The following is a 9,647-nucleotide window of genomic DNA, read 5'->3' on the forward strand; positions in this document are numbered from 1 at the left end:
TGATCTCCATCGTAGCATCATTATTGTCTCGCCAACTATTGCTTCTATGACTATCGCTATCGCTTAGTGATAAACTAAAGCAATTACAGGGCGATTGCATTGCATACAATAAAACGACAACCATATGGCTCCTGCCAGTTGCTGATAACTTTGTTACAAAACATGATCATCTCATACAATAAAATTTAGCATCATGTCTTGACCATATCACATCACAACATGCCCTGCAAAAACAAGTTAGACGTCCTCTACATTGTTGTTGCAAGTTTTACGTGGCTGCTACGGGCTGAGCAAGAACTGTTCTTACCTACGCATCAAAACCACAACGATATTTTGTCAAGTTAGTGATGTTTTAACCTTCAACAAGGACCGGGCGTAGCCACACTTGGTTCAACTAAAGTTGGACAAACTGACACCCGCCAGCCACCTATGTGTAAAGCACGTCGGTAGAACCAGTCTCGCGTAAGTGTACGCGTAATGTCGGTCCGGGCCGCTTCATCCAACAATACGGTTGAACCAAAGTATGACATGTTGGTAAGCAGTATGACTTGTATCGCCCACAACTCACTTGTGTTCTACTCGTGCATATAACATCTACGCATAAACCTGGCTCGGATGCCACTGTTGGGGAACGTGGTAATTTCAAAAAAATTCCTACGCACACGCAAGATCATGGTGATGCATAGCAACGAGAGGGAGAGTGTATCTTCATACCCTTGAAGATCGCTAAGCGGAAGCGTTTATCAACGCGGTTGATGTATTCGTACACTTTCATGATCCACCCCGATCAAGTACCGAACGTACGGCACCTCCGTGTTCAGCACATGTTCAGCTCGATGACGTCCTCGCCTTCTTGATCTAGCAAGACGGGCAAAGTAGTAGATGAGTTCCGGCAGCAAGAAGGCGTGGTGACGGTGTTGGTGAAGAACAATCTCCGCAAGGCTTCGTCTAAGCACTACGGAAACTACGACGGAGGACAAACTAGAGGGGACGGGGTTGCCGGCACATGACTTGGTGTTTCTTGATGTGTCTTTGGTGCTAGCCCTGCCCCTCTATTTATATGTTGAGCCTTGGGGTCGAAACTTGTAGTAAAAGCCTCCACAAAGTCGGTTTCACCGAAAGGCAAGAGTCCTTCTCGGACTCCAGGGCCAGACGCCAGGGTTCCCGGCATCTGAACCCAGACGCCAGGGACCCTGGCGTCTGGCCCCTGGACTCCGCAAAACTTTCTTTTGCGCTTTCCAAAAACCTTGTGGGCTTTCCCCTTTGGCCCAAATAAAGTGTTCTCGTACCCAAACATTTCACGAAACATCTGAAACCCCTTCCGGTGAATTCTGGAACCCTTCCGGAGACCAAACACTATTATCCCATATATCAATCTTTATCTCCGGACCATTCCGGAGTTCCTCGTCATGTCCGTGATCATATCTGGGGCTCCAAACAACATTCGGTCACCAACATACATAACTCATATAATACTACATCGGCAACGAATGTTAAGCGTGTGGACCCTACGGGTTTGAGAACTATGTAGACATGACCGAGACATCTCTCTGGTCAATAACCAATAGCGGAACCTGGATGCCCATATTGGATCCTACATATTCTATGAAGATCTTTATCGGTCGAACCGCATAACAACATACGTTGTTCCCTTTGTCATCAGTATGTTACTTGCCCGAGATTCGATCGTCGGTATCTCAATACCAAGTTCAATCCCGTTACCGGCAAGTCTCTTTACTCGTTCCGTAATGTATCATCCCGCAACTAACTCATTAGTCACATTGCTTGCAAGGCTTATAGTGATGTGCATTACCGAGAGGGCCTAGAGATACCTCTCCGACAATCGGAGTGACAAATCCTAATCTCGAAATACGCCAACCCAACATGTACCTTCGGAGACACTTGTAGAGCACCTTTATAATCACCCAGTTATGTTGTGACATTTGGTAGCACACAAAGTGTTCCTCCGGTAAACGGGAGTTGCATAATCTCATAGTCATAGGAACATGTATAAGGCATGAAGAAAGCAATGGCAACATACTAAACGATCAAGTGCTAAGCTAACGGAATGGGTCAAGTCAATCACATCATTCTCCTAATGATGTGATCCCGTTAATCAAATGACAACTCATGCCTATGGCTAGGAAACACAACCATCTTTGATCAACGAGCTAGTCAAGTAGAGGCATACTAGTGACACTATGTTTGTCTATGTATTCACACATGTATTATGTTTCCGGTTAATACAATTCTATCATGAATAATAAACATTTATCATGAAATAAGGAAATAAATAATAACTTTATTTTTGCCTCTAGGGCATATTTCCTTCACAATTTACTTTCAACTATTCAATTGGCTCGTGCTGGATATGATTCACATTTCAGTGAATTCTATGTGACCGTCTTTAAGAGAAGCAATCTCAAAGTGGTCTTTGTTGGGCATGTTGAAGATAACCTTTACGTGGTTGATTTCTCAAAAGAGAGAACTCATCTTGCAACATGCCTAATGGCCAAGGCTGACGTGGGGTGGCTATGGCACCGTAGGCTAGCCCACATGGGTATGAGAAATTTACAAGCTCTCTTAAAGGGGGAGTACATCCTTGGACTAACCAATGATCGTCCTTGTAGTGCTTGCATTGCCGGAAAGCTTCATGAAAAAGCTCATAAAGTGAAGACTGTCATCACCACCTTGAGGCCACTTGAGCTTACTCATTTGGATTTGTTTGGGCCTCCAACATATGATAGTCTGGGAGGGAGGAGGTATTGCCTTGTCATTGTTGATGACTTCACAAGATATACTTGGGTGTTCTTCCTCAAGACTAAAGATGAAACTCAAGAAACCTTCATCAACTTTGCCAAAGAAGCTCAACGTCAACATAACTGTGAGATCAAGGCAATCTGAAGTGACAATGGCACCGAGTTCAAGAACTATACAATGGATGAATTCTTGAGTGAAGAGGGGATAAAGCACCAATATGCCGCACCATATACCCCCCCCCCCAACAAAACGGTGTTGCGGAGAGGAAGAATCGGACTCTTATTGAGATGGCTAGGACCATGCTTGATGAGTAAAAATCTCCATACAAGCTTTGGGCCGAAGCCATCAACACCGCTTGCCATGCTTCAAACCGGCTTTATCTTCGCAAGCTCAAGAACAAGACCTCGTATGAGCTCCTAATTCGGGAGAAAGCCTAACGTCAAATACTTTCGGGTATTCGGTTGTAAGTGTTTCATTCTAAACAAGAAATCCCAATTAGCTAAATTTGAGTCTAGAACTTACGAGGGCATATTTGTTGGATATGCATCAAACTTCATGCTTACCGAGTTCTCAATAAATCCACCAGGTGCATTGAGGAAACGGTAAATGTGGAGTTTGATGAAGATAATGGCTCCCGTGTGGAGCAAATTGTTCCTAGTGTTGTAGGTGATGAGGCTCCTTCACAAGCTATAAGGACAATGGGTATAGGCCACATTCTTCCACAAGAAACACCCCATGTCCAAGTAGAAGAAGAAGGAGTAAGAGCCCCTCTTGTGGAGTCTCCACAAGGGAAGTCATCACCGACACCACTTGTACACGATGCTTCGGGAGATCATGAACCTATCCAAGAACAAGATCAAGTCCCTCATATTCCTGAGCAAGATCAAGAGCAAGCTCTTCCAAATGATGAAGAACCAATTATTGAGGCTCAAGATCAAGCTCAAAGTCATGATCAAGAACAAGATCAACTCCAACCACAAGTGTCACCACAAGTGTCTTCATCCTCATCACTTCCTAAAGAACAGAGAACTTGTGGTTGCAAAGAGAAGGGTGTCTCCAAGGCTAAAACAATCCCAAGGGCAAGCTTCTTCATCAAGTCCAAAACCAAGTGAAGAAGCGCTTGACCTCAAAGAGCAAAAAGTGGCCGCCAAGCTAAAACATCTTCAACATCTCACTAAGAACATCTATGGAAGAGTCAAAAAGGGGGTAACTACTCGTAGACGTTTGGCAAACTTTTGTGAACATCACTCGTTTGTCTCTTGTGTTGAGCCCCTTAAGGTGGAAGATGCGCTTGGCGATCCCGATTGGATAGATGCCATGCATGAAGGACTCAACAACTTCACCTGCAACAAAGTGTGGACCCTTGTGGAAAGACCCAAGGAATATCAAAATGTCATTGGGACAAACTGGATTTTCAAGAACAAACAAGATGAACATGGCCAAGTAATAAGGAACAAGGCAAGGTTAGTGGCACAAGGTTTCACCCATGTTGAAGGTTTGGACTTTGGTGAAACTTTTGCCCCCGTTGCCGTCTCGAATCCATTCGCATCTTGCTTGCTTATGCCTCTCATCATGATTTTAAATTATATGAAATGGATGTGAAGAGTGCATTTCTTAATGGTCCTCTTAAGGAGCTGGTGTATGTCAAGCAACCTCCCGGTTTTGAAGACCCCGATCACCCCTCTCACGTTTATGAACTCCATAAGGCACTCTACGGACTCAAACAAGCACCTCGTGCTTGGTATGATCACCTTACGGCATTCCTAAGTGAGAAGGGGTTCCAGATTGGGGTAATAGATTCCACTCTCTTCACGAAGAGGGTAAAAGGAGAGTTGTTTGTCTGCCAAATATATGTTGATGATATTATCTTTGGGTCCACTAACCATGCTATTAACGTTGAGTTTGAGAGTCTTATGACTAAGGAATTTGCTATGAGCATGATGGGAGAGTTGAAGTTCTTCCTTGGTTTTCAAGTGAAGCAGTTGAGAGGAGGAACCTTCATCAACCAACCATGTTATAACCAAGACATGCTCAAGAGGTTCAAAATGCAAGATGTCAAGCCAATGAGGACACCCATGCCCACAAAGGGTCAACTTCATCTTGATCCAAATGGTAAATAAGTGGATCAGAAGGTATATCGCTCTATGATCGGTTCCTTGCTTTACCTTTGTGCATCTAGGCCATATATTATGTCGAGTGTGTGTATGTGTGCAAGATTTCAATCCGCTCCTAAGGAGAGCCACTATTCGGCAGTGAAAAGAATCCTTCGATATTTGGTTCATACCCCAAACTTGGGCCTTTGGTATCCCAAAGGATCATCTTTTGAGTTAATGGGATACTCGGATTCGGATTGGGCCGGAGACAAGGTTGATCGCAAGTCCACTTCCGATTCATGTCAATTCCTAGGGAGATAGTTGGTAAGTTGGTCTTCAAAGAAGAAAAATTGTATATATCTCTCTATGGCCGAAGCCGAGTACATTGCCGCCGGAAGTTGTTGTGCTCAATTATTATGGATGAGGCAAACTTTGATGGATTATGGTGTCAAATGTGACAAAGTGCCTCTTTGGTGTGACAATGAAAGTGCAATCAAGATCGCCGAGAATCCGGTTCAACATAGCAAGACCAAGCATATTGAGATTCGCCATCATTTCATTAGAGATCATGTGGCAAAGGGAAACATTGAGTTAATCCATGTCAACACCGAGAATCAACTAGCAGACATCTTCACCACATCTTCACCAAGCCTCTTGAAGAAGCAAGATTCCGCGAGTTAAGGCATGAGCTAAATATCGTGGATATAAGTAACTTGGGATGAAATCCTTGCTCACACACACACATACTCATGTATTATCTTGCATAGATGTAGGCACATGTCTAGGGGGAGCTAGCTCAACTCATGAGTTATCTTATCCTAGAAGGGCATAAATCAAACACAATCTTTCACATTAGCCATTTTAGATGGTACTTGTGCTTCAAAGATGAGTTGTCTTGGGCCCAAGGTTCATATCTTCGCGGTGCCATACCAAATAAACTCAAACATGGTGGCTTCGGCCACCGCCCTCTCTTGAGGGATGTGTCCGTGTTTTCTTCGTGTGTGTGGTGTGTTGGTTTTCTTGTCTTTTCTCTCTAGTTTTTTTGTGGGTGTTTCTCGCTTCTCTTCTGGTACAAGTGCTCCACATATACCCTTCTCATAGTGATAGGACATACCTTGCGGCGTATTCAGAAATATAGACCGAGTATCTTGTGAAGAAGGGGTAAGAGTCTACACTCAACCCTATATTCAAAAAGTCACTCATGTCAAAATTCCTGAATACCCCGTGCCCACGGGCTTGTACCGTGCGCACGGGGCCCCCGTGCGCACGGGCTATCCAGGAACTTTTTACTTGACTTATGTCTATCTCCTTGCCAATCCTCCTTGCACTTGTACTCATTTGTGTTTCGTGCTTTGTGTTGTTGGGTGTTCGCGTGTGTTTCAGACTCCGCTAACAAGAGGGCTGAGCTTCGTCGCAAGCGCGCAAAAGGAGGATCCAAGGAATTCGCCATTGCTCGCCGCCAGCTATCTGAAGGCATGGGTCAGGGGTCTGGGTCTGGTCAAGGCCGTGTTCACGGTGAAGCCTCAAAGCGGCCCGTTGTTGAAGCCTTCGATGATTCTGAGGAAGAATATGACTCGCAAGACGATGCTCACTATGACAACCCCAATGATGATGAAGAGATAGAACAGGAAGATGATCGTGTTGATGAAGATGAAGAGGAGGAAGAGGTGTCTAGTCCCGAGCAAGCCATTCCTGGCAGGCGTGACCTCCGGAATATGCCTCTTGCCAAGTGAACCAAGCCAGAGATTTGGGCTGAGAGACAAAGCCATCCTTATGTGGCTGCCACTAGTATGGGAGTGGATCCCCGCTTCAAGAACGAGTTTAAGCAAAGGGTCTATCATGAGCTTCTCATGACCAAGTCAAAGAAGTTTGCTCCTCACAAGCAAGTCAACACTGAGAGTTTGCGCGGCAATGATCACTTGTATCCCGGTGTGTACTCCGCTCTTGGAACATTCGGTCTCATTTCGTTTGTCTCGTTCAACCATCCTTATAATGAAGATCTGGTGATGCAGTTCTTTGCCACTTTGTATTTCTCCAATGACTCTGCCCGCACCCTCACGTGGATGTCCGGAACACACCAGTGCTCTGCTCCTATGGCTAAGTTCTCTGAGATCATTCCCTACCCGTTCATTGATGACGAGACTGTATCTGATGAGTTTGGCAAGGTTCGAGACAGTGGGCAGCGCACTAAGGATGAGATTTCTTTTGCATACAAGCAAGAGAAGTCGTTTGTCACTGGGTCCATCAAAGATCTCGTGCCCCTCTATGACACCATGCACCATATCTTGAGGTATACCCTCACTCCAAAGGCAGGCGATTCTCATAACGTTCGGAGTTCCATGCTAGATGTCTTTGTGTATCTTCATCAGAAGAAGAAAGTGGATGTTCTGAATTTCATGTTCTATGAGCTCCGTCAGTGTGTGCAAGAGAACAAGTCCTTGATCTATGCTCCGTTCATTCAGGCTTTGATTAAGACCGTCTGTCCTACCAACTACATTGCCTCATTCAAGACCTCTGTTCCCAAGCGCGATTGTAACTGGACCCCAGCTGCTCCTGCTCCTTATGTGCCTATCAAGAAGGGGCGCAACCCTCGGCCTGAGGATCGTGCTACTTTCACTCTAGGCATGTCCTCTACTGCACGGATCCCTCGTGGTAAGGCCAAGTCTGTTGGTTCTGAGGCCGTCTTTGCCAGGGGAGAGAAGAAGTCTCTGTTCAAGACATTGAGCAACATGTTCAAGATGTGCCAGTCTATCCAGCGTCGTTAGATTAAGGAATCGGCAAGGATAAGCTTATGCGGCGTGAGCAAAAGGCAGCTTGGGCCGCAGCCCGTGAGGAGGTCGGTCCAGGGTCAGAGGACAACGATAGTGAGGCCACTGCTCGATCTTTCCCGATGGCTGGGTGGCGTTTTGATGATGATGATGATGCCTCGAGTGCTCCTCCTCTTGTCTACCGGGTCTGGGTGTCACCATTTGTCTCCTTTTTGTTGTCTTGATGACAAAGGGGGAGAAGTGGTGTGGTTGTCTGTGTGTGGTGTGGTCGTGTGTGGGTTGAGATCTAGTGTGGTCGTGTGTGGATTGAGATCTCAAGCCTCGTGTTTCTCGATGTTGGTTGGTTTTTAGTTGGCTTGAGATACTCTTATTTACTTTCCGTTTGTGTGGTTGTGTGAGCTTCTCAGTTATGGTTGTGAGACTCTAGCTTCTTTATTTTGAACCTATTGCAATTATTTCATCTTGCCTAACTTGCGTCTCGCAATATTTGCTCACCACACTATGTCATGAGATCTAGGCACCGTTATAGGTTTATTATGTTTAAATCTCTTGTCTTGACAATAATGATCTTGGTAGAGCCTCCTATGTGTGTTCTTGATGAATTCTTTTTGGGCACACATATAGGGGGAGCTATCATGATCATTATTTGTCCCATGGCTTTCTATCTTTTTATCCTCTATGCCATGCTCTAACCACGTTGTCATCAATGCACCAAAAAGGGGAAGATTGAAAGTGCAAGTGCCACTTATTCTATATTTTGGTGTGATGACAATGTGGTTAGTTGAACTAATATGGGTTACTAAAGTTTATCGCAGGATATTGGTTCCAAGTGCTCCACGATGGAGATGTGCGACCCCCCCCCCCCATTTCAAAAAGGACAAAGGCGTGGTCTTTCGGCGCTTCGAAGGTTTTAGTTTCTGGTTTACTTCGAGTCATAGGAAAGACCGCACTATTAAGAGGGGTCTGTGTGGATGTATGTTGTGTGGGAATGCCTTTGTTGAACCTTACTCTCTTAACCTACCACTCCTACCACCTAAAAAACCTAGTGTGTGTGCTAGTGGTACTCAGAAAGCTTGCAACAGAAAGATACTGGGTACCCCGTGCGCATGGGGTCTTTTTGACCCCCGTGCGCACGGGGTACTGCGTAACTCTCTGAGTACCCCGTGCACATGGGGTCTTTTGACCCCGTGTGCACGGGGTACTATGTAAACTCTCTGAGTACCCCGTGCACACGGGGTCTTTTGACCCCCGTGCGCACGGGGTGGTGTGAATCTCTCTGGGTACCCCATGCGCACGGGGCTGACTTAGCCCGTGTGCACGGGGTCCAACGGGCAGATTTCCCCACCCGGCCAAGAACGATATATATACTCCCTTCTTCCACCTCCAACCTTGAACCCTAATGTCTTGTTGAGCTCCACCATTGCTACACCCCATTTTGCTCAATACTCTTAATCCCTTCACCCAAACTTGTTGAAACTTTGGGGATTGGGAGAGCAAGACCCGACCTGCAACTTAACCAAACCAAATCGCGTTCCCCGCAACATTTCTTCCCCATTGACTTGTTACTCTTGGAGCTTGGGCTCCTAGGCGGCTAGAGGTTCCTCCGAAAGCTTCCTTGATTGTGGTGTGCTCCGGAGAAGTTTGTAAAGGTGTGGTGGTCGCCTTCAAGACCAACCCCGAGTGATTCGAGGCTCATCCGTTGGGGGTGACTCGAAGGAGATTACAGTGAGCCTTCGGTGGCGTTCCGCAAGCTTTGGCTCCGGCACCGCTCCAAACGAAGAGTAGCTCTTCCCCAAGGAAGAGTGAACTTCAAGATAAAATCCGTGTCCTCGTCTCACTTGTGGTTAATCCTTTCCCGCACCTTACTTTGTTTTTGTTTGCTTGTTGGTGTGCTACTTAGTTTGTTACTTAGCATATTTATCTTGGAGCTTGCTTGTCATATAGGTTGCATTCACCTAGTTACATATCTAGTGAACTCTATTTATCCGCTAAGTCTTAAAAACGACAAGAAAGATTAAAATTTATA

This window comes from Triticum dicoccoides, chromosome 2B, assembly GCF_002162155.2.
Source record: "Triticum dicoccoides isolate Atlit2015 ecotype Zavitan chromosome 2B, WEW_v2.0, whole genome shotgun sequence".
Lineage (NCBI taxonomy): Eukaryota > Viridiplantae > Streptophyta > Magnoliopsida > Poales > Poaceae > Triticum > Triticum dicoccoides.